Source organism: Triturus cristatus, chromosome 4_2 (assembly GCF_964204655.1).
Source record: "Triturus cristatus chromosome 4_2, aTriCri1.1, whole genome shotgun sequence".
Lineage (NCBI taxonomy): Eukaryota > Metazoa > Chordata > Amphibia > Caudata > Salamandridae > Triturus > Triturus cristatus.
This window is the reverse complement of record NC_140586.1, coordinates 153,813,883-153,839,960: the sequence shown is the minus strand read 5'-3', so window position 1 is coordinate 153,839,960 and position 26,078 is coordinate 153,813,883. Positions and strand designations below refer to the sequence as shown.

Genomic DNA, 26,078 nt, shown 5'->3' with positions numbered 1-26,078 from the left:
GACAGACTGTTTCTCTGAGGAGCATGGTTTGTACAGATTTGCATATTGTGGGCCTTTGACTAGAGTTTCCCAATGGCTGAAAAATGATGGACTGGAATGCAGCCAGAGCACTTGGCAGTAGCTGAGATTAATTCAAGCATCCCCTCCTTCACCACGCTGTTATTGCAGTTGACTCTCTATGTGGGATGGGAATACCCAGACGTAGGCCACCTACTCACTGTTCCCCAAGGACACAAGCTACACCCTACTGGTGAGTCCTTAGTAGGATGAAACTGGCCTGGGGTTGCCTGTGTTCTTTTGTGGAAGGGCCCTCACCTGTCACTTTGGGACAGACTGTTGACATAAGGAGCAGGGTTGGTACCGATGTGCATAATGCAGGACATTGTCTAGAGTGGCAACATGGGTGAAAAATGATGGACTGGAATGCGGCAAGAGGGATTGCCAGTGTATGAGATTCATTTGTGCTTTCCATCTATCAGCTTGTTGTCGTTTCAGATTACAGAAGACAAGCACTGCTCTGGACACCAAGTTATTGTGTTTGATGGTTAACCATTGAGTTCTGAACTCTTTCCCCACCACTTTTCCTCCCACAGAAGCATGTGACTGATCGGTCACGCGACCCAGATAGTCACATGCTGAAAGGGTAGTATTTGGCCCAGTTTTCAGTGCCATGGTATGATGGACCCTAGCACATCAGTAGCAAATGACTTCAACCACGATGGTTGGAGCCCAGTTGCTCCTACCTGCCATGTGGCCCCCGGAAATGGATCTGACAAGGTGAACCAAGGTGCAGCTGCCAAAATACAGGAGTACAGCTAAAAGGATGCTGGAAGTATATGTGGAAGGATGATGGAGGTACCCTTGCACAGATGCCACATACTTGGAATGATGTTTGAGGCACCCTTGAAAGGGTTCTTGACGTACCACTTCCAGGATGTTTTAGGTACCGCTTGATGGATGCTGGACGTACCACTGGAAGGATGCCTGCGGTACCTCTAAAAGAATTGCCAGAATGCTTTTTGTACCACTCAATGTATACATGCCGAATTTCAAGGGGGATGCATGCTTGAAGTAAAGCTTAAAGAATGCTGAAAGTACCTCTGAAAGTATACTACATGTATATTCAAGGTACCACTGGTCGGATGCTAGCATATTTGCTACTTTCAGACCAGCGGTACCTTGAATGTACCATTGAAAAGATGCTCGATGTACTCCTACAAGGATGCTGGAGCGGAATATATAGGAGCAATGTTTACAGCTTAAAGGATGTTGGAAGTACTACTAGAAGGATGAAGAGGATGCCACTGGAAGGATGAAGATGGTGCCACTGGATGGATGTAGATGGTGCCACTGGAAGGATGAAGAGGATGCCACTGGAAGGGTGAAGATGGTGCCACTGGATGGATGAAGATGGTGCCATTGGATGGATGAAGATGGTGCCACTGGAAGGATGAAGAGGATGCCACTGGAAGGGTGTAGATGGTGCCACTGGATGGATGAAGATGGTGCCATTGGATGAAGATGGTGCCACTGGAAGGATGAAGAGGATGCCACTGGAAGGGTGTAGATGGTGCCACTGGATGGATGAAGAGGGTGCCACTGGAAGGATGAAGAGGATGCCACTGGATGGATGAAGATGGTGCCACTGGATGGATGAAGATGGTGCCACTGGATGGATGAAGATGGTGCCACTGGAAGGATGAAGAGGATGCCACTGGAAGGATGAAGATGGTGCCACTGGAAGGATGAAGAGGATGCCACTGGATGGGTGAAGATGGTGCCACTGGATGGATGAAGATGGTGCCACTGGAAGGATGAAGAGGATGCCACTGGATGGGTGGAGATGGTGCCACTGGATGGATGAAGATGGTGCCACTGGATGAAGATGGTGCCACTGGATGGATGAAGATGGTGCCACTGGATGGATGAAGATGGTGCCACTGGATGGATGAAGAGGGTGACACTGGATGGATGAAGAGGGTGCCACTGGATGGATGAAGAGGGTGCCACTGGATGGATGAAGATGGTGCCACTGGATGGATGAAGAGAGTGCCACTGGAAGGATGAGGACAGTGCAGGTCAAATGATGCTGAAGGGCCCTGTGATAGGTTGCTAGGTGAATCACTAGTCAAATGATGGAGGCACCAATGAATGCTGTTTGAGGTGCAAATGAAATAATATTGATGGCACAGCTGCAAAGATGCAGGAGTACCATACAAGGATGGTGAAGGTAGTAAAGTAAGGACACTGGAGGTACCGCTGGACGGTGGCTGGAGCTACAGCTGAAAGAATACTGGAGTGGTTCTGAGAGGATGCTAGATACAGCACCACAAGGATGCTGGAGGTATCACCACACACAACCTAGTAGTACATCTTGAGACACAGTTTAGAGGATACAGAAAGTAACTGTTACTGCGGATGCAGTTGAAACGACTCTAGGGCACACCGTAAAGGAAGCAATGTGGCACTATAGTGAACAAAGGATTCTGGGGGTTCCACTGGGCATCGCATACACAGTCAGAGGCACGCGTCGGCACGCACACACTTCCTGGATTGAGAACGTTGCACCCCAAACTGTCAGGAAATGGACAAAGGTAACTCCATACATCACAGGTGTAAACAAGGTCGCCCGAAGAATCTGTGAAATTGACAGTTACTCTCAAGTGTCAATTGGAAGGGAGGAGGCTCCTCCCCCCCCTGCCCCCCAAAACGTCTTTGTTAATTACCCACGGTATCCAAGTCCTGTCGTTTCACTAAAATGAATGGACAAAATGTGTCCAAAAATGTTGCATCTTCATGAGGACTACACTGTGTGCACCTGATACACACTAGAGTTTTCGTGAAAACATAAGTGGTCAAGCACCCGGCGATTTACGGCCGGTCACTTTCATGCAGACATGGATGTCCATACATGACCCCATGCACTATTCAGGGAAAGGGGCCACAGGCACCAGCCGCGCGTGCCACCGTGGGGATTTGCAGCAGGGATCGAGCGGCACACAGGACAAAGTCATAGGACTGACCCAATGCCCCTCCGTAGACATACATTGTATGCGTTTTTATTTTGTAATTAGTTTGACAACACATGACTAGTGAAACAGCTTTCGTTAGACAGTCCTAAAATAAATGGGTAGCAAAGGCTATGACCTAGAGTGCATGGAGTGCAGGGGATCAAAGAGGAAACAAGCACTGGCAATGAAAAAAAGGATGAAATACCAGGCACAAATTGAGTTGAGATATAGGATATAATAAATAAATAAATAAGTAAATAAGTAAGTAAGTAAGTAAGTAAATAAATAAATAGGCGGGCGGACCGTGCAGGTAGAGGTGGTTTCGTGAGCAGCCAATGGACAATATTAGAAAAGGTGAAGGTTCTGGAACAAGTGGCAGTGGAGTGTGCACAAGTATGCCAAAACACAAGGCAACGGTCAGCAGCATAACACTGAAACGTGATTCGGTATGAATTAAACTTTTCTACCAGAACCCTGCACAAAGTACCAGGGCAAGGTGAGGAAAGAGGCTGCTGCTGAGAGGGCGACACATGAACCGCACATATATTTTTTAGGAGCTTTACATGAGCACCAGTTGCGTTACAGAAGGATGCATACATTTTGTTGTCAGGCACGGGAAGATTAAGTAATTTGCCCGGAATCACAGGATGTTGAGAGTCGTTGCTGAGACTCGAACCCGGCTCCCCAGATTTTAGGTTCACCGCCCTAGCCATTAGGCCATATCCCCTCTTACTATGTTGTGTATCATGGCCCACTGCAGGTAGATAAGGTGCCTAAGTCATCGGCTCAGCAAACAGTTGTCTGGGTGGGCACAACCACTTGACACCAGGCTTTCGGTTTGTGGAAGATGTGCGAGACAGTGATGATGCAGAGGAGCCAGTCACATTGGGTGTGTCTGCTGCAGGCACCTTGTGTTGAGACACACGACCAAATGTGGAAATAATGTCATTCTGCTTCCTCAGCGCAACGTTTCCATGGCAAGGCCGCAAGGAAACAGGATCCTGAAAGTAACCCCCACCACCAGCTCTCAGAAGGTTACTCTTAAAACTGGACCAGGCATCCCACTGGAACCATAATTAATATCAGCTGAGGATCAATGTACAAGTCAGGTTCCAATATCTGTTCTTTGTATTACAGATGACCTATGCACATGTTATAATATCAACAGTTTGAGTTACTGCATATAAACACACAATTATAACAGTGGTCAAATGGCGTTTTCTTTCTTTGTGGTTTTAATCGATGATCAGATGCCCAGCCAACACGTGTTTCGTCAGGGTATGAACCCACGACTTCTTCAGGGCTAATGGACAAAAGGTCTGAAAAGGAGATCTCTCCGCCGGTTGTAATTCCGTCCCGGCGGCAATGGGGTGACTTAAACCAGGAAGGGCAACGAGTAGAAAAGGTAAGTACCAGACTAAAAGCACTATGATAGTGTCCGGATTAGTGCTTTTAGTCGGGTACTTACCTTTTCTACTCGTTGCCCTTCCTGGTAGATACTGATGTCCACACGTGGAGGCGCCATCGCATACCGCATCACTTTAAGCCCCTTGCGAGATTTTATCTGTTCTTTGTAACCATACCCTAGGCCTGACCAGGTACTGAAGGGTGCTACGATGAAAAGAGTTCCACAGTTCCTTGGCGGATGTATAGAAAGGAATTGTGGAACACGAGATGGATCTCAAGGAGTGGTGTCATGGATGTTGACTTCACAATGCATGCAAATCAAAAACATCCGTGATAAAGCGAAGCAAGTTTGTCCCTCTGGGAATTAGGATGAGAGACACATTTAGCACTTGCTGGTACCTGTGATCTGGGAAGTTCCTGCATACATTTTGTTTAAACCTGTTTATTGGTTTTTGGAAACACAGGACAGAATACAGGTACAAGGTATCAGTTGACATTACTGCAGTGATACTTGTCATGCATATATCACCAATATATTAGAAAGAGCATTTGATACTTATGCGGATGATGCAAGGTGTGGCCAGAAAGGGGGCAGCATGCAACATAATAAGCTTATATAGGCATGTTTACACTGCCCGCTTGGCAAAGATCATAGAGCATTGGGGCCCATAGTAGCGCATGCGCTGTTGTAAGCGCTGGGCCTAAATCATGCATTGCCCTTGGAGGGAGATCCGGCAATGGGGGTTACAGGCAATAGCAAGCGACTGCGGGTTCCTGCATACATTTGTTGCTTCTATTACAGTATTGGAGAGCTGAACTTGTATCAGATAGGTTATTCAAGTGTAGTTGGTAGCACCCAGTGTGTTAAAGAAGCGAGGATGAGGGATTTAGGTGCAGCAGAAGAGGTTTCTTTTACCAGTAATGTGTAGATGCTCTAAACATAGACAAAGCCTCCACTTACCAGGAGATTAGCATAACATAGTAAGTCCTTTTTTAACTTCTAATTAAGACTTTTCATTTGCCCTTCTGTTTGTGGGCGGTGAGCCCATGAAACTCTCCTTTCTTCTTATACCTGGTGTCCTGGGTGTGGCACCCCATCACAAACACATTTTTTCTTGATCTGTGGCAAAGGCCGGTGGGCAGAAGATAAGAAGCACCTGACCCTTGCTTACAAACTGGTAGCTGTATTTTTAGGGGGGATGTAATTGAACATTCTGTATTCTGCGTTGTTCAACCTCTCCCCCATTCATACCAGATCTCTCAAGGCAGTATTTACAGCTTTGAGCATCTTGTTATTCTCCCAGGCTTGTGAGACAGCCAGCCTTTCTTGGGCTGCCTCCATTGGAGATGCTCGGGGCGACAGACTGCCTTTCACAGTCTCTGAAGGCAGTGGTGCCAGAATGACTCATCCAATGGCACATTCCGGATCACTATGGAGTGAAACTTAGCTGGAAAAGGCACCATCTCTGAAGCAGGTGGGTAGCTGCCTGTGCTAATAGAAGTAATGTAACATGGCAAATCGTTTCAGTATTGAATATCGGGTAAAGTCTCTGAAACCATTATGAAATAGCGCAGTCGCAATCACGTTGAAAGTCTGAAAAATATACATAGAAATCAGCGATGAAGTTCCAGGGGCAGAAAAGGGTATAAAGGCAGGAGTCAGTTTTAACACCAACTTTCAGAAGACCCATCTACTTGTGCACAGAGGATGTGCCAGGTAGAGATGCCACTGGTGGTAGGGTGGGCCACATTCGGTTGGGCCATATATAGTCAAGATGCATCCAGAAGCATACTCGACGTATCAACCAGTATCTGCCACTCTCTGGCCATCCTGCCAGCCAATGGGGCCTGGATCCTAATCAGGGAGGAACTGGCCATAGGAGACCGAGGGAAATCCCCTACTAGTCTGAAGGACAGGGCTGCATTCTGGGCTGGCTTGCCTTACAATGACTTAGTCTATCCAGTAATGAGAGCAAAACAGGCGGAGTGCCACATCATTCACAGATCAGCACAATCGTATATTTGATTGGCGCCTGTGGAAAAAAAATAACACCCCTGGTTTCTGTGCCCGATGCTTATGTATTCCGATATTTGACAAGTTTCTCTTCAGAACTACCTGGGAAACCAACATCTTTTATGCCAACTTTTTTTTTTTTTTGTAAATTCTTTTTATTGGCATTTATTATTACAGTTGTTACACATATGTATTTTTTATGCATTAACATTGTACATGTGCATACAATATCTTTTATGCCAATTTATCTGAAAAATTGTGCTGTTAAATATTTATTTACTTTTGCAGTCTTACATAACGCAAACTCGATCCGAAGGTTTGGAGCGCTTTACATGAGCACCAGTTATGTTATACAAGATCACATAGATTTACTATTTTTTTGTTGGCACGGGGAGATAAAGTGATTTGCCCAGAGTCATAGGATGCTGAGCCAACGCCGAGACTCAAACCTGGTTCCCCAATTCCAAAGTCGACACCTCTGCCCATATTAAAATGATGAAATACATATTTTCACAAATATTTGCCCAGTAGTACGACAATATTCTTCAAAAATATTTTATCTGACAGAAACATTGTTTCTTAAATATCGCTTGCAAAAATATCGACCCATTAGGTGTAGATGTTTCATTAACGCCAGTGGGGCAATATTTTTGTAAGCGATGTGTAGGTCACAGCATTTGTCAGGTGATAAACTGAAACCTATCCCACCTACTCTCAAACTCTTCTGGAGCAAATTGTGCTCACTTTGTGAATGCAATATAAGGTTTGGTTTAGAAATATTTCATATATATATGATCAAGGGCCTTTGGGCTCGAAACGCGTCATGGCTGTGGTTTGTTTGAGCAGACAATAAAATAACACTTACAGCACTAAATTGCGGTCCGAGCTCCTGTCTTCGGCGGTGAAGCGAGTGTGAGAGAGGAGTTGCTAACCTATATATATATATACACACAAACACGCACGCACACTCACTCTCTCTTTCTCGCTCACTATGGAGATTTCTCCTTGGTAAGACCGTGGGTGGTCTTCGATCCGTGTAGTTTGACTGTATAATAGTAATGAAGCTGATACCCGGTTGGACACCACGAGGCGAACTTCACTGGGGAGCAGCACACAAGCTACAGGATTTTAAACCTGATTTATTTTTAGCATTGAACACCAGTCATAGGGAAAGGATGCACAAACCGCTACAGCCCACCCAACCCTACTTAACTTTCCACCAGAAAACCATCCTAGGTTACATCTTTACACCTGTTGATCTTTGGTGATGGTTTATATCAATCAATAAGATTTGGAAAGTGGGACAAACCTTAAAAAGTTGTATTGTATTTACCAACTTTGTGTGAAAGTGAAAATGTATATGTATATATAACAGCAACACGTGCACGCAAGTCAGACATATAGCCTTCTTAGGCCCTCTTTATATGTGGGCTTGTAATCCAGATGAGATCCAAGAGTCGTTGCACCATCGGGATCACAAGTCCTATGGGATCACCAGAGATCCGATGTGTTATATATAACAGCAACACGTGCACGCAAGTCCTACATATAGCCTTCTTGGGCCCTCTTTATATGTGGGCTTGTAATCCAGATGAGATCCAAGAGTCGCTGGCACCATCGGGATCACAAGTCCTATGGGATCACCAGGGATCCGATGTGTTATATATAACAGCAACACGTGCACGCAAGTCATACATATAGCCTTCTTAGGCCCTCTTTATATGTGGGCTTGTAATCCAGATGAGATCCAAGAGTCGCTGGCACCATCGGGATCACAAATCCTGTGGGATCACCAGAGATCCAATGTGTTTCACCTGGAAACCCCACACAAGATGTCCTCCCGTCCAAATTGGCTTATTTGCTGTCCACTGAGAAGACAGGCAGCAGGATCCCCTGCCACGCTGACCATCCACGGGGGGAGACAGCATCGCATGCCGCTGTGTTACAGAGCTCAAACCAGTCTTCATGGAGCCTGGCACCACCTCACCATGAGGACCAGGTATGTATGCTATGAGGGGAATACCCTGTGGTTCACACACAGCCCTTCTTCTTGAACTTAGAAGCAGAGCAGCCGTGGCCTGTGCAGGTAAAAGCAGTGGGGCCGGGTTTCGACAGACAACGACGAGGGTAAATTACTTATTTATTTAATTTTCCCTCGTGTTTGTCTGTCGAAGCCCCCCACCCCGCCTCCTCCCCATAACCAGGCCCCACCGCTCTTACCTGCACGTGCCGCGCCTGAAGCAGAGTGTAGTAGCTCTAGAGGTGAGCAAGCCTCTGAGGGCTCAAGCCAGATGTTGGGCTCTGGCTCAGCTCAAGGTGCTCTTGAAACCTTGAGCCCAAAACGAGCAGGCCTTAATGTTGCTCTGTGTGCTACCTGCACTCTCACCTCATGCTTCAAGAATTAAAGACAAAACATTAACGGCTGATGTAAAACAGGAGAGAGGAAGAGGTACAAATTTAAAAGCTAAATTGCTCAAAGTGAAACCAGAAAACGCAGGATAAATCCGGGCTTCATGGCTTGACCATATTGTGATCACAGGGAAAATGTTTATTTCACAATGCATCCCTTTTCTTCATTCTTGCATTTGACAGCACCTTTAAATACATGAGTTCAAGTATGCGCTGTACAAAAACCTATCTTTTACTTGTTTTAAAAGGCTTTAATGTTTCTTCATGTATAACCAGAATCTCTAAGGCCTCGGCTGGGAAGAGTTTTGAGGCCTGGGAGCTTATGGTCTAGGATACCTGGCGTTGAGGCCTGACCTCTGAGGAGTCTGAGGCCTGAATTATTATCAAGAACGGCGTTAAAATGATGGTCCTTCACACCAGAACCTGGGCTTCTATTGGAATTCTCAAGAGCATATTATCAAGCCCATTATCGCTGCTTTAGCGGCAGTTTCCTGCCACTAAAGCGGCGTTAATTTTAACGCTGTTCTTGATAATATGCCCCTAGGAGTTTAGTGGATTCTGAGGCCTGACTTTCAGGCCTCTGGTTAGTTTGAGGCCTGCTCTCTGAGGGGTTTGAGGCCTAAGATATGCGATTCAGTCTATGAAGCCTAACTCTTATTGCTTAGATGAGTTTGAGGCCTGTATCCTGAGGGGTCTGAGGCCTACAACTTGGAGTTTAGTAGATTGTGAGACTTAACTCCTGTGTCCCTCAAAAGTCTGGACCCTGAGGCCTACTTTCTGAGGGGCTCTATGAGGTTTGAGGCCTGGACTTTCAACCTGGTTTTAGAGAGACTTTGGGCCTTTTTTGAGTTTGGTGGTCCGATGGACCGCCAAACCCACGGTGGTGGTGTGGCTACTGCTACACCAGTGGTCCAGCCGCCGTAAAATAAGTTGGGCGGTTGGACCGCTATGTGACTGCTGCTGCCGCCAGGGATCTGCGATCCCTGAACGTCTTGCAGCGGTCCGAGGCCTGTAATATGCTGGAGGTGTTGCTGCGGCATCGCCAAGCATATTAGGAGTTTCCTCACCGCCACAGTTTTTATGATGGTTAGCGATGGTTAGCCCGCCATGGAAAGTGTGGCAGTGAGGACACAAAGGGGGCCCTACAGGGCCCCTCCGTTCCCCTGCGCTAGAGAATGCATGCATGGGAGCACATGGTGTGCCCCTTTGTCTGCATGCACCCCCAGTTCCTGTAGGGCATGGACTTGACAGTCACTGTGCTGCAGGAAAGTGCAAAGGCGTACCCATTGCAGTGCCTTGCTAAGGCTCACATATGAACCTTAGCACTGCACGGCTGTGGGCCAGGCCCCTCAGGACAGCCCGACCTGGACTCCTGTCGGAATCCAGCAGACGGTTGCATTGTGGCTTTGGCGGTGTGGCAGCGGTGCGCTGCCGTGGGAGCCCGCTGCTACACAGTTAAAGCCATAATAAGGCCCTTTGTGGAATCTGTGCGATGGGCTCTGTGGTGCTCCGAGGACTAACCTCAAATGGGTCGCAGTGCTCATCAGGGAGCCCTCATTTGTAAGCGAGCCCTCAGGGTTGTTTGAGGCCAACTCTCTGAGGTCTAGATTAATAATGGTTCCCGATTCTCTTGTAAGTGTCTCACCTTCAAGCAAGTGGACGAATTTGCTCATCACTTGCACCATGAATCTCATCTCGCCTCCTCCTAACTCCCCACGTCCTCCCTCCTTTCTCCCTCCATGCAACCCCCACCAATCAAATCACCACATCCGGGCTGAGGATGATGCACTCGAGGAAATGTGACAGAATATGATTCATTATGGAAAAGTAATCATTTATGCACGCCTCTGCCGTCCTTCTCACGTCTGATTAATGACTGTATGTACAGGAAAGTCTCCCGTGCGGGGAATGTGCGTATGGGGAGTCTCTTCTGCAGCAACTCTGTAAATAAAGGAACCGGGGGCGTAGAGAAGGCCCCTGCAGCCTATGCTGCGAATGGGGGCTCCAACCCTTCAAGGCCCCTAAGCCTTCCAAGGGGCCCCTATTCAACTGAAGGATAATGAAAAGCTGTATCTGTGAGATATGGAAAACTCAGGGCCCCTCATCACTGTCTGCGAGCGGGACATCCAACAACTATCATGAACATCCAACACCTATCATGAACATCCAACACCTATCATGAACATTTATCACCTATCATGAACATCCATCACCTATCATGCGTTCAGATCAGCTGAGACTTGGGGGCAGATTTACAAGAACTGACACATCTCTGCATATTAGAAGAGATGCACCAGTTAATTGGCGTCACACAAAAAAACCCTTGCGCCACCATGGATGCTTTGCATTTACAATGCGGCACACTGTGTCGCAAGGATCGACAGATGTCTGACGCATCTGTTGGCGTAAAGGCAACTCATTGCTGGAGTTGTGTCGCAAGCACGATGCAACTCCAGCAATGCTCAGGAATGCCTATTCCGATTATGCTATGTCACTACTTACGCCTGCTTCAAGCAGGCGTCAGGTTTTGACGCAGTGACATCGTAAAAGTGACGCAGTGAAATCTTATAGATTTCACTGCGTCAGTTTTAGAAGGCTTTCTTGCGTCGGAACACCCACCCTGCATACATTATACCTGACACAGGTATAATGTGACTCAGGGCTTTACAACGTGGCGCATCTCCCTGAATGCTTCACGTTGTAAATGTGTAGCAACGTGGCGCATTGTTTACTATGCCGCTGCGCCACAAAAGTGACGCAGCAGCGGCGTAAACGTGGCGCAAGGGGCTTGTAAATATGCCCCCGAGTATTCAGTGCTTTCATCGCCACTGACTGTATGGTATCCCCCGCACTGACTGTCTATATTAGGGCCTCCTGTTCTAATTGTGTTTACAGCAGACACCAGCTATGAGAGCTGTGTATTTCGCAGTCTCCGGCACAAATTTTGTTTATATTAAAGTCTCTGCAGTCTTTGTGTGCACTACAGTCTCTAGTACTGACTGTGTATAAGTTGGAGTCTTTTGAGGCTGTGGGCCCAATTCACAAAGGTAAACTTAGACATGAAGTTTAAGTTTAGACCTAAAGTCTAACTTTAGACTTGAAGTGTAACTTTAGACCTCAAGGGATCGAATCAGAAAGAGACTTACGACTCGTAAAGTTACGAGTGCCAAATCTTCATACTAGGGGCGGAGTCTCTGCACTTGTGGAGAAATCTCCGCACCCTGGACGGAATCTTCATATGGTGCACTCTCTGCAGTGCTCCGTACGGATATTCCGCCATGAGTGGGGAGACCCGTCCCGAGTGCAGCGTCTCCACACTTGTATCCTTAAGAGCCGTAAGTGCCTTTGTGACTTGGGCCCTTAAGGTCTAAAGTTAGACTTCAGGTCTAAATTTAGGCTTCAGGTCTAAGTTTACCTTTTTGAATTGAGCCCTCTATGTGCACCATAACATTCGATGGTGGTTGAGCCCTTTTACCACTGATAGTCTGGGGCACGACTAATGGGTCACAACAAACTGGGCTCTTAGCAAAGTCTTTCGACACTTGATTCTAAAGGAAGCGAGGGCAGGATTTCAAAGGCTTCTCAGGGAGGTAGTGTGGAGGTAAAGACTCAGAACTTGAACAGCTTTGTAATATAGACAATAAATGTTGTCCAGGCCAGTACTTTTCTTTATAGAATGAGGAAGCTAGTTTTATTACACACCAAAATATTAGACCGCAAGAAGTAAGGTCAACCAGGTAAAGGGCACTCATACAGGAACTATGGAATGATAATCACACAGACTGGAAGAGATTATGCCACAGGTTCGGGACCCTGCAGATCAGCTCAACCTTGTCCATCAATGCCTCGCTCCAGCAGGTGGGGCAGACGCGTCATGCGGACTGTTTGCCTGCTGCATTTCTCCCAGCATGATGCCAGGTTTAATATGCGCATTACTCGAATGGCAGCTCAATTGATCATGAGACGTCCAAGAGCCCATGAGTATTCTCGTGAGACCGACAGTTGCTTAGAAACTGAAAGAAGTTTTGGTCAGTGTCGAAGCTTTGGCGGCACCCAGCTTTGGCTTGGCGTTGGTGGTGTAACTCCAGCTTCTGAATACAATGGAGGAGGCACCAGATCCCTCATCAGGTTTCCCAGTGGTGGCTGCAATCCAGTTGATGATTGAACAAGCCATGGAGGCCGCATGTAGGGCCAGAGAGGGTGCTTCACCACCCAAGGTGCCTCATTTACAAGCAATGGTTGACCCTGATGGTTGTACAGAGGATGAACAAAAAAGAGGCTGTTTTATTCAAGGGGCTAGACTTTGTGACTTATTGCTGGAGATAACATTGGCCTTCCTGCTTCTGAGCTTGTGGTTGGAGAAGAGGATTTTCCTTCTCAGTATATGTGCCCTGAACCAGAGTCACTTCCAATGCATGCAGCTAACAGGTGTGTAATAGAGCAGGAATGGGGAGATGTGGATTGATCCTCTTTTCCGCGCTTCGAAACCCAGTGGATAAGTTTGCTGAAGAGTTTCCAGCTGTTGTTAAGGTGGACGACCTAATGGCACGTCTGGCCTCACAAGGGAATATTGCCGCAGAAGATGCCTCTCCTCGGGCTCCAGTTGATAAGAAGGTGGCGGGATCGGCTAAACGAGCATATGGGGCCTCCACTTTTGCCGTCAGTGTAAATATATACACTACTTATGTGGTGCAGTCCTTCCTGAAGAACTTTCATTAATTGGCTGACCAAATGTCTGAGAGAGCAGACTGTTCCTCTCTCTTGAGGGGTACGGAAAAGCACGTCTTTCAATCATTTTTGTGCTTCAGCGCTGGCCTCAAGGGCAGCAGTGCAAGCATGCCGTCACCTATGGATGCGGACATGAAATGCTGATTCTTCTCAAAAATCCATTTTGATCAAATTATTGCTTCTTGGTTCTTCTCTTTTTGGCCATCAATTAAAGTGCAATATAAAAAAACTGGTTACTCCAGCTAAGTCCTTTTCTAAGAGGGCTTTCGCTTCAACCGCTGCGACAGGGAGCGCTGGTTGGGAGACCCAAAATCACGACATGTCCCTATCGCAATATGCTGTTTCCTGTGTCAGGTCTGCAGCTTCTGCAAAACAATGACAATCAAAGGGATCGCCCAGTGGGCAGGATATATCTCTTGTTTAAGAGACATGTGGATGCAAACAATGTCGGCGCGATGGGCAGTCAGTTTGGAAGTATTGGTCTTAATACTGCAAAACATGTATCAATTCTAACCTGAGTTTCCACAGGAGGGAAACAAAAAGCAAGATGTGAGATCCCAACTTCCCTGCAACACCAAGACTGCCCAAAAATGTCAAAGCATGTCGTGGTGAAAGGGGAAAGAGGGGAACATGGAATAAAGAAACCATTGGTCCCACAGAGGCAACTCAGAGAGTGAGTAAGGTCCCAGGTATCTCTATGTACTCCCTGTGTATAAAGAAGAGAGAAAGGACACCAGTAGGTTGGAATCATCCTACTTGTAGGCAAGACCAGTATACTCTACTATATCTTTACTCTTTAATGCATTAGCTACCTGTATAATTCCCCTCTTCTGAAATTAAAGGAATGACTGCATACACAGGGTTTGCACACAATCTATGGAAACAAAAAACAGGGAAGACAAGGGCATTTGGAACGTATGAATATTCAAATAACTCTAATGGGAAATGGATGTATAAACACTCAACATACATAAAAGCATTCTGTGCTATGCTTAAAAGGAAGCCCAAAAAAGATAACAATCTCCCAAATAGGAATATAAGAAGCAAGTGTGTTGTGCCCTACACCAGTAGAGACAGGTAGCCATGTTAAGTTTCCAAGTCTTCTTTATTGGTTCCATGTCCAGTTAACACATTCCGTAGTCCAGCCAGCTCTGGTCAAGTACCAACCCCACCAGGAGCAGCCTGCTTAGCTGCCCAGCCCATCTCTAACTGTCACCACTCAGGCACCCAGGCACCCAGGCATTCCACGCATCACAGTCACACAAACATTCCGTATCCAACTCACACTCTGGATGAGCAGCTAGAAGGACCTAGGCTTGTTTACATATAAATGCAATACTGAGGATATAACATTAACAAAGTGTATCCCTATTAGAGAACCAACACAAAATTGAGCCCAAAAATTGGTGCAAGGCTGAAAAACAGAAGAAAAAGCAATATCAAAAGAACCTCTCAAGAAATTCTCTTTCTTTCTATTTTAGGTCATGAGAAAGGCTGGCACAATAAAAACGGAACCTCCAGTATGCAGAGAACAATATAGAGATAAGTATAATTAGAACATTGGAATGTTGGGAGCTCCATTGAAAACAATGGAGTGCTCCGGGCTTATAATGGCTGGTATAAGCCCGGAGCTCCAACATTCCAATGTGTCTTTGTTCACAGCTCTGGCTGTGAACAAAGACTTCAGGGAGCCTGAGGGGATTTGAATCCCCTCGCGCTCCCAGAAGGCTTCTTTTTGTAAGAACATTCTGCCCTCTAGTGGCAGAATGTTCTAATAGCCTTATAGCCCTTCATAGCAGGGCTATACCGCTATTAAACTCCCGCTGCGTTAGTTAAAGTCCCTCGCCTTCGGCTCGGGCCTTTAACGCTGCAGCGGGCCTTTAATAGCCGGTATAGCCCGCTACGGCGGGCTATAAGGCTATAGTAATTGTCTTTACAGACAGCGCAGAGAGCGTTACCACCTGATTAAGTGGAGAAGCTGAGAGTGTCTTCCTTGTTTCTTTCCTTATTGTTACAGGCGAAATTAGGAAGGAGGAGGTCCAGTGCAAGGAAAGAAGCAGCTGAAATCCTGATGAGGAAGGTGGCTGCGACGACAGTATGACCTGGAAGCAAATGTCAGTGAGTACAGGGCAAAAGAGACGCATTGAGGCAACTAAAAGGCAAACTGTCATTCCGGCCCTGACAGCCAGCTTTATTCTGGTGCTTATCCACCCATGTCGCACACTCGACCGGGCGCGGATCTTTCCTGACAATTTGTGTGCCAAAAAGTGGAATGCAATGTTGATGTGATAACGGCACCATAATTTGGATTGCAATAACTATAGAGTTGAAGTATGTGAGTTGAAACGCACATGAGGGTGAGCTTGTATGCCCCACATAAATACACCTTTGCACTTATGTATTTCACTGCCTCTGCATGCCTATAATTTATTGTGCATACCAAAACGAAAATATTTCCGAGAACAGAAACGTCAAGTGGGGAGTATTAGAAAAGCAAACCCTCCCTGATGAATGCCCAGGACCTTGTACGGTCAGTAGTTTAGGGCAGAAACATGTTGGCACTGTAACGGTCATAGGACCGTTGCATCCTTGCTGCCCCTTTTACAGCTTATTTTAATCCTTCCATCCCACCCCTCTAATAAAGGGATACCTTGGGAGTGGATAAGGAATTTTTATTTACACGTCATTTCCCCTGACACATTAATATACCAAGAGCTCCCTGGAACACGGTTGTGCCCACCCTGACTTGTAGGAGTCAGTGTGAGCTTGATGATGAAGCATGTCACTACTAGAGTGGGTGAGGGTTCTTTATAAAAAAGGATCGCTTTTTAGGTCTCGCTGAGCCAGCGCATGCGCTGCTCGGAGAGACATTTAGTATACGGGTTTCCAAAGTGCTACCAGACCTCGCAGCCTAACGCTTGCGTTCACGCGAGCGTGCACGCGCGCAGCTGCCAATCACAGCTGCGCGCGCACCACTCGCGTGCTTACCACACAGTGCATCCCGTCCTTGTGATCGCGATCACTTTTGCTTTCTCGGCCGCGCGGCCAATGCTTGTTGGCTTTAAAAATCGGGATTCTCCCGACTGCATCGGGTCTATTGGCATGTATGCCTGCCTGACAAATATCAGTCCTGAACGTACTACTACCTGGGTCTGACCTGCTAACCCACACTACTCCCCTCAAAAGCACAGCCAGCATCACCCTAGCTAAATCTCGCCCAGCACACTTTAACACACTGCCAGCCACTAATCCGCAACACAAAACTGAGCGGTACCCTCCAGATTAAACCCTAGGCAAAAGCACGTGTAGACTCTGCAGCCAATCAGCACTTAGAATTCTGTGCGGCGGACTAAGATTGGGTAAAGTTACTCTAAACCTCCAATCCTGGGTTACGTTACACATTAGCACTACCCCTACCTAAACCGTGGGATTGGTTGTTGTGCTACCCAGAAGTGCTAAAGTTATTTCCAAATGACATCCGCTTAGAGCTCGAATACGTACAGTGGCCGGGCTGCATTCTCGTATGCATGTAAGTAGTTGTCAAGTGGGTACATTAGTTACAGTGGAAGGAAGTAGAGTGCATAAGGAAGAATGTATTGTTGTATTGGGTTTATAAATCTTATTACTACATGTATATAGGTGGTTTTTATGTCACGCGAACGTATCCAAAAGGTAACCGAGAGCTCTATAGGGTCAATTTAAAGTCAATATGTGATAGAATGGATAGTTTGTTTGTGGCAGAGGTGTGTAGGGCAGTGGGTAGGTCCGCTGGGAGGGAGGGGGGAGTGGTGATGCACCAGCGCCTTTATTGTGGTAACACTAGACCAGGGTTCTCCAATCTTTTGTGAAATAAGAGCTACTTCTGTTCAATGAAAATCACCCCGAGCTACTAATACTAGTGTTGCGTAGCGAGCACATCAGACAAGATTACATCAGGGGGCATCAAATGCAAAGTTACAAGCAGTGATCGCCTAAGTTAATCAGGAATGGCTACCAGCAGTAATGTGAAAATGGCTTTTTCAATATGGAATGCCTCTACGTAGGTGAAATGCCCCTGCACCAAGGTAATAATAGTGATGTCTCCCCAGTGCCGCATGATTTATCACTCAAATATCAGCTTTAGATTTAATTTGGAAATGACTCCATGTTCTCCAAATATCAACTTATGAGTTATGAAAATATAAGTTTTCATCTCGAACCCACGCTTTTCAATTTTGGTACACATATATTAAATTACAAAGCAATAGCTTCTAATTTAACAGGCATGGCTGCACACAGGAGAGCTACTTATAGGCAGTGTTGGCTCTCCCATTGGGGCGTGGGGGAGTTGCCCCACTGCTTTCTCGCTGTGCGAGAAGGCAGAAACATAAATGGTAGTAACTACCATTGTATGTTTCTGCCGTCTCGCACCGCGAGAAAGCAGAAGTGCCTGATTGGGGGTGGGCAGTCCTGCTCGAGGGCAAGGGGGGAGTGGCTTGCCCACTGTTGTGCATACAAACTGTTTGGTCGGCCTCACTGGAGTCTGTCAGCACCCTTCAATGACTGATAACATGAAGACGTTTGATCTTGCACACTTGTTACAGTTTGGCGTGGCAGTTTACGCCCACTACTTTAAAAGTACACCAACCGCCACTGCTTATAGGTAGCTGGTGAGCTACTCGTTGGAGAAGCCTGCACTCGACATAGCGCTCCAGACGCTCCCACAACGAACAATGCAGTGCGTGTGTGTTTAGGGCCGGATGCTAGGTTGCACCAGACACGGAGAGAAGGTGCAACTGGCATGGGCTCGAGTGTCCTGCGCTTGAAGGATGAACAGGTGCATTGCCCTGCTCCCGTGTGCCAGTAAGTACCTTGGTGCGGGATAAAACTTCTATATGTGGCTTCTACACAGGCCAGCTTGTCAGTATGGAGGCGAGGGCTGGCTGGACACCTCCTTCGGCTCGGTGCCACGGGGCCTGCTGTACTTTGGGAAGATGAGTCCTCGCCTCTTCCCGTGCCCCTACCCCTAGCTCCTGAGATGGAGGGAAGTGTGTGGTTGGCTGCCACATCAGTGTTTACTGGCTGCCAACGCAGCTAATAGGCAGGCTTTGAGGTCGGTGTCACGGAGCCTCCTATACTTAGGGAAGGTGCTTGCTGCACTGTTTGAATATCTTCCCTTCATATTGCGCTGGAGCCAGGCTAAGTGGTTGTAGGGGGTAGTGCTGGCAGCTTGGGGAGTTGGTGAGCAGGGATGGATCGGCTCCTGGAGGGGCGGCTGCTACGAGGGCCCAAGCTGCAGGCACTAGAGATGTCCCCACTTTTATTTGGGGGGAGGGGGGCGAAAGGGGGGTTGGGGCAAAAGTGGAGCAAATGTACTACCCATAAAAATGTATTTACATCTACGTTTCTTTTGTATTGGTTGTTTTACTTTCTCGGTTTTACTTTCATAATTACTAAATACAGTTTACCTTTATGATGTCACAGCGCACTACAAGCTATTTCAACGGGCATTATGCAAATGGATTGGGGGAAATTATTCTGTGCCACCTTTAATTATGAAGTTCATCGCCGTTGACTGTTAGGCGATAACAAATTATGTAATTCCTCGAGGAGACACATCCCGAGGGATGGGATCGCTGTGGCCGTAATAGGACCTGGGAGGGGTGGCGCATGTGCCCCCCTTCCCTAACTATATAAAATGCATTCCCTCCGGGCAAGGAAAACACAAGCACAGGAAAATGCACTTGTGTGTGTTTTTCATTATCATTTGATTTAAAGTTGATTCTTGGGACTCGGCCAAGTCCCTAGTTGGCTGCTAACATTTCGTGGTTGAAGTATTGGCAGCCAATCAGATCTCAGCATGAGATCTGTCGGATGTACGTTGGATTCGTGTCCCTAGATATCTATAAATCTTTTTTCTTTAATAACTCCAAAACTACTGAACTGATTTTGATATCCCCCCACCCCCCTTTTCCCCTTTTCTAGGCTTCTGCTTGACGAATCAATCTGAAAATTTAAAGATAGCAGCTTAAGTGAGTGGCAAACTAGTTTTGAAAGTTACAACGGGCTATTAGCAGGTTACGAATCTATGAAGGAGGGAGGCAGAAGTAGAAGTTCATCCAACTTCCTGTTTATATAGAACCAAAAATCGAAAGGGAGGGGTGAACCACATGAATCTTTGTCTTGCCAGGGTCGCCGAAATAAAATGTTCTTGAGACCCTCAACAATGCTGTCACGACCTGCAGTGTGTTTTACCTCTGTTTGCATGATTTGGTGGCTAGCGTCATCATCAGGTCACTATCACTTGAGTGTTCCGTTCGCCAAGTGATACTACATCCTCCACCAGGAGGGAGACTGTCGGGGTAACAGTGGCTCTTGCTTAAAATGATCTCTTATCCAGTGCGATTGATTTTAATGAAAACTGGATGAGGATAAGATCAAAAATTAGTTTGGTGTTGCAATGGGCAATTTAGTAGTCCATTACACCTGTTAGTCAGGTCGACTTGTTTCTGCCAAAAGGAGGACATGCGGCTCTCGTGGCTTTCATCAGGACACTAAATGTTGAATACCTATAGTCTAGGTTATTTCAGTAATGTGCATAAATGTACGCGAGGTGAATCACTCACCCATCTTCTTCCTAGAGCACACTTTAAACTTGATACGAAAATAGTTATCGGCTACACATTTGACCTGCAACTAAAAAGGGATTACAAAGAGAAGACATATATGCAATTTATCATTTGTGACTTCTGGGATTAATTGTGATCCCTTTTGCACCCGGCGCGACTTGTGAGATTTTTGTTTGGCTTTGTGTAAACCCGTTCACTTGTTTAGAGAAATTAGCATTACAAAAATGTATTAATCGGCTGATGGGGTTAAAAGTAGTACATGGGCAGTCCTCTTACCCATATTCACAGACCTGAATGCATAAAAATAAATGCAATTCCACTGTATAAGGCAGCTTTGTGCTCCCGTCGTGCATTTTGGATCTGCAGTACCAAAGTTGGGACCCAAAACAGGGTTCGCAAATCCCTGAAAGAATATAGGGGGGAAAAAAACAGACCAGGCCCTATGGTCACACCCTGGTATGCATGGCCTTTGGGTCTCTAAGGGCCCCACAGGGCCTGGCCATCTCCCTCCAAGCATGGTGCAAGTCTGTGCATAGCAGGACTTGGAAAGGGCCATGGGTTGGTTGCAGGGCTTGGCAAAAGACCTGGCCCTACGATCAATCCCAGCTGCCCGTGGCTGATAGCTGTGTGCAGCGGGGTTTGGGTGCCCTTGACCTACTGTTGGATGTAGCATATGATAAATAAAAAAATAAAAAAACTGAAATTTGCTGAGAAAAACAAAACAAGGTCAAAATGAAGTTATGCTTAAATTGGTTTATAACTCCTTACTGTATGCTTAAAATAACCTCAGAAATTCAACAAAAAAGCAGTTACAGTGCTGATTTGAAAAATTGGGTAAAAACCGAAGAAAACACCAAAACTGGCCAGATAGGAATATATTAATCAACTCTAGCTTGCACCCCTGCCAAGCACTGATGAAGACCTTACATTTGATAGCACTGATGACATCCTAGATGATATCATTGGTGACATCATCTTGTTTTAGCTTTAGTGTTAAATGTACACATTTCACCCTGTCCCTATGCACTCTTTAGTGACTGTGACCCTTTCATCCTGGGAGATTTTGCAGATTGTTTGTTGTATTAATCATTGCTTTTTATGGATAGAATTATCATGCGGTAGACTAAGATCTAAAAAAAACCCGGAGATAAATCCCCAATGGTTTTTAGACGCTGTATGAATCGCGAGTCATGTCATAGCACACACACCATTTACTACATCAACAAGCATTGGCATAGCCAATAGGTCTCACTTTTGGGACCTGCTAAGTATTTATTTATGCAGCACAATATCCTTGGTGCAACAATATCAACTGTTGCATAGCTAAACACTTATAAGGTCCCAAAGGCGAGACCTATTGGCTATGCCAATGCTTGTTCTTTTTCCCTCCTCTCACTGAGGTGGTGCATAGTTGTGGTATGCATGCACCCCTCCTCCTTGTTCCTCTAACTTATGACACAAAGGGTGTTTTTTTGGGAAGCCATTTGTTTGGGCGTGGAGCGGGAGAATTGGGAGTCTTGCTTCCAGTCTCCCCTTTCATTCATTTTTTGTACAGATAGGGTGGATCTTTGTCCTAGTTTGTTCTTTTTTACCAAAAGTCCCATCTGCATTTGCTGCTCTCATGATGCTCTCCTCACAGCTTTCTTTCTTGAGCCCTCCTCAGATGAGGAGGAGACACTTCATCCTTTAGGTTTCCATAGAGCCTTGCCTATTTATTTGCACAGAACTGCTGCATGTTCCACAAGCAGAAGAGGCATTATTTGTTATGTATAGTTTGCCGAATAAAGGCTCCCGTCCCTCAACATCCACTCTTTCTAGATGGATTAAATCCACTATCATCATGTGCTATGAGTTTGTTTGAGTTCCTCTTCCTGAAGCTGTGGAGGGTAGGTCCACCAGAGGATTGTCAGCCTCTTGTGCCTCTTTTAGGAGAGCCTCTTTGCAGGACATTTGTTGTGCTGTCACATAGCAATCTCCACATACTTTCCTTTCCGATTATCGAGTTTAGTTGGGGCAGGGGTTTTCCACTTATTTCGGAGATTGTGTATTGTCTGGGGTGTCAGATTCATAATTTGCATGTTGTGCTCTTTTGTAGAAATGTTATCTTGTATTAAAATAGAATTTTGCATCCATCAGGTATTGGCGTGGCTGTTTGCTGTATGAAATTAATCACCAGCTGCTTTGATATTATCTTGGTGTAAGGACAGGATCTGGAAGATGGACGAGGAAGTAATGTCCCAGTTACTTTCTGGTAATCTTCATTACTCCGATTCCAAGTCTTCCCCAATGCAGTCCTATACTGGGGGCAGGGGGGGCGGTGGTAGGATTGATTATATTATGGAGGTGGATTATTGTAAGGAAGCTTGTGAAATGGTCAGAAAGTGATCTCGGTGATCCTCCCTTTTCTACTGACTGCTAGGTAATAGCAGTCATATTGGGAGGATTTTCAGATCAGCTAGGAAACAGGTTCTGTGTTGGAATCTTGCAGGTAAGGACTGTATGGTGGAAGACCTGGACTTGGAGTAATGAAGAATACCGTTAAGTAACCGATTCAGTTTAGTGGTAGAGGCATAGTCAATGTTGGAGTTCACTTGTTTGGTTTACCTGAAGTAACACGAGCGCAGTTATCTTGATCATGAGGCTCACACACAGCAAGAGTGTGAGCGGTCCTGCACGCAGTTCACATCAATGAATGGGCAGGGAAGCTCGCCCACCTTCTTTTGCCGGTGTCCAACGAGGAATGTGGTATTTCCTGCAGAGCAGCAGTTCAGGCCCAGGTGGTCCTACCACCCAAACAGCAAGAAGACTCTCCAGTACAGTTATCAATATAGCTACAAAGATGGAAACGTGAAGAGAAGCGAGGATTTGCATCAGTCCTACAGACGAACCAGACCATGCAACAAAGTGATGATTCCTGAGCCATGATAGAGTGAACAGAACATGAGGCAGAAGCGACTTGTGAATGCAAAACTCCAGAGGACTCCAGGTGCACCTGAAGTTGTGGGGACCTGGGGAAAGACCCTAGTGTGGAGTGAATCAACCGTTCAGATTGGATGTATGATCGGAATAAGGAACGGGTACTTCGAAGGGCCCAGCACCCCTTTCCCTGATCACGCACCAGTGCAGAGACCCAAGAAGCACCTGTGCAGTAGAAAGTGCCAGGTGAAAAGTACACACCATGACCTGGGCACAACTCCCGAAGGCCAAAGAAGGTAGGTCCACAAGGATGAGGCAAATGCTTCGAGAGATGCCGGCTTAAGACCATGTTGCAAGTGACCAGGAAGACATGGAGGAAAAAAGTGCCAGTCATAAAACTGGGCCAGGCCGGGGAACAGGACTTAGTTGAAGCAACACAATCTCCCACCAAATAAAATGACAAATGATTGGGAGTAAGGAAGTTCATGTAGCCTTGGGGAATTGTATCTAATACCGAGATGACTCAGGACATTGCGGGACCACTGCAGAGGACACAGCAACTGATTTCAGACAGAACTCCACCAGGTCTGAACTGAGGAGGGGGTATACACTTGAGAACATGATGAGCACCAGAAAGGGAAAGAAACTGATAGAAGCTCATTGATCCAATTCATAACTGACTGTGGAGGTAAGAAATTAACCAGCACCAGTGCTTTTATTTGTAATGAGGAAAGACACCTTGCATGCTAGTGGGCTGCATATCCCACTTTAGACTTGAGCTTACTCAGTGATGATGAAAGAAAAATGGCAGAAGAAGTGAGCAAAACTGAAGTAGCCCTGGCTAAGATAAACCCAGTCACCGAAGATCTTGTGAGAGGTCTGATTGAAAGAGTCCGCTATCTTGAATATAGAGCTGAGGACTCGGAGGGGTGGGCTAGAAGAAACAATATTAGGGTAGTGGGGCTACTAGTAAAACTTGAAGGAAGTTGTATGGATTCATACCTTGAGGCATAGATTAAATAGTTAATAGCGCTCACAGATTATCAGTGAGCCTGCCCTCTGCAAGACCAATGGTGGTCGGCTGCACACGGGAGAGACCACGCCGTTGCAGCAGAGGTCAGTTTGAGAAACGGCTTGCAAGCAGCGGACCTAATGGTATCTACAGGAGAAGAAATTAACTGGAACTCGGACAGGGAACAATCTAACCACTATGGAGCTGACCAATGAAAAACCCAAAGCAATCCCAAGCACGCCTGATGAACCAAAACAATGACAGATGAGCGTCAGATGACCATGAACACAGAGTGAAGCCGCAGTGCAACAAGTGGGCTATAATTTCTTCATTAACTGTGCCTACAAGTATCACATGCACGAGTCACAGGGGCAGCTGGGATGATGCCTATGATTAGGTCTCACCCGCCTCCCCGAACAGATCTACGTGCCAGAACCTATAGGTCAGTGTACTTGCTTGTGATGATGTCTTTAGATAGAGGGCTGTTGCCCTTCAGTCCAGGATGGGGAAAGTTGGGGAAGTTAATAGTTTTGTTGTTGAGAAGGTCTCCAGCCGGGGTACAAGCAAAGACAAGCATTGGCATAGCCAATAGGTCTCTCCTTTGGGACCTTATAAGTGTTTAGCCATGCAACAGTTCCATAACTAAATACATATAAGGTCCCAAAAGTGAGACCTATTGGCTATGCCAAGCGGCCGTGAAAGTGATCACGATCAAACATAAAAGTGGCCGCGAAAGTGAAAGTAATCGCAGTCAAGCGCGGCACGCGCGCCCGCGCACATGCACTGTAGCTCTAGGCTGGCCTGGTAGCACTTTTTGGAGCCCTCTCAAAAAGTCTAGCCAGACCAGCGCATGCGCTGGGTCAGGCGAGACCTAAAAAGGGAGGGGAAGAGGAATGATTGAAAAGAGGGAGGAAGGAAAGAAGAGAGGGAAAGTGATGACAGAAAGGCACAGAAGGGGCTTATGAGAAAGGAAGTGAATAAAGAGATGGACACGGGGTTTAGGAGAGAAGAGATGGAGGAAAAGGAGGGGAAGGGGAAAGAAGAAGTGAAGAGAAGAAGGAAAATTAATAGAAGTGAGGGGGAATAGGGTGAGAGAAAATAAGGAATTAATGGGAGTGGGTGGAAGAAGGGAAGGAAGAATGAACGAAATAAGGGAAAGGAGGGAGAGTGGGAGTGAAGAAGAGAGTATTGTACAAGGAAAGAATAAGTGAAAAAGCAAGAAAGAGAAGGGCGAAGGCAGGAATAAGGTAAGACAGCGCCCGTCCACGTCACAGCACTGAGCAGTGCCTGCAGTAACACTCCTCACAACCGGACTGAAGCAGTAAAACCATGCTGCATAACGTATGTGCCGCAAAACCTCCTCACGCTTATGCGGCATAATCACCGCATCCACACAACATACAACAACATATCACTCCATCCATACAAGAAACACTACAACACAACCTCCCTGTGCACACAATACAGCACAACCTCGCTGTGGCGTACAGTAAAGAGCTGCAGCTAAGCAGCACGCAGTAAGGCACCGTGATTATTGTTTAAGGAGGGTTTGTGAAGCCCAACATTGACTTTCGTAGAGTTTCTTGGCGCTGTAGGAAATACTGCTTTGAAAGTTCGTTAACAAGATTGTCTGCTGAGGATGTGGAAAGATTTTTATTTTTTCCCTGAGTTTGATGTGATCTAATATCACGCCCTCGTCGCCACATCTTTTTGGACCTTGTTTTAGGAACTTCAAACAGGAGACAAGTTGCAGGACATACACAACAGTGCTGTCTGTACCACATACAGCACAGCACCTACGCCATACAAAATATAGTACATCACTGTAGCTATACGACATACAGCCCGCCACCTTTCTGCTGCGCGTGCCGGGGTGCCCCACGTAAGTACCCGCCAGTGGCAGAAGTTGAAAAAAGCTTTAAACTCACATTTTGGGAATCACTGGTTAAAGGCAATAATGTTCGCGTCCAGAC

General features: G+C 46.4%; 1 protein-coding gene across 1 annotated transcript in view; it reads right to left on the bottom strand.

Annotated features, from left to right (window-relative positions):
* ASIC1 (acid sensing ion channel subunit 1) overlaps window positions 1-26,078 on the bottom strand; it is a 590,058-nt gene that overhangs the window by 459,913 nt on the left and 104,067 nt on the right. The gene's annotated exons all lie outside the window — the stretch shown is intronic.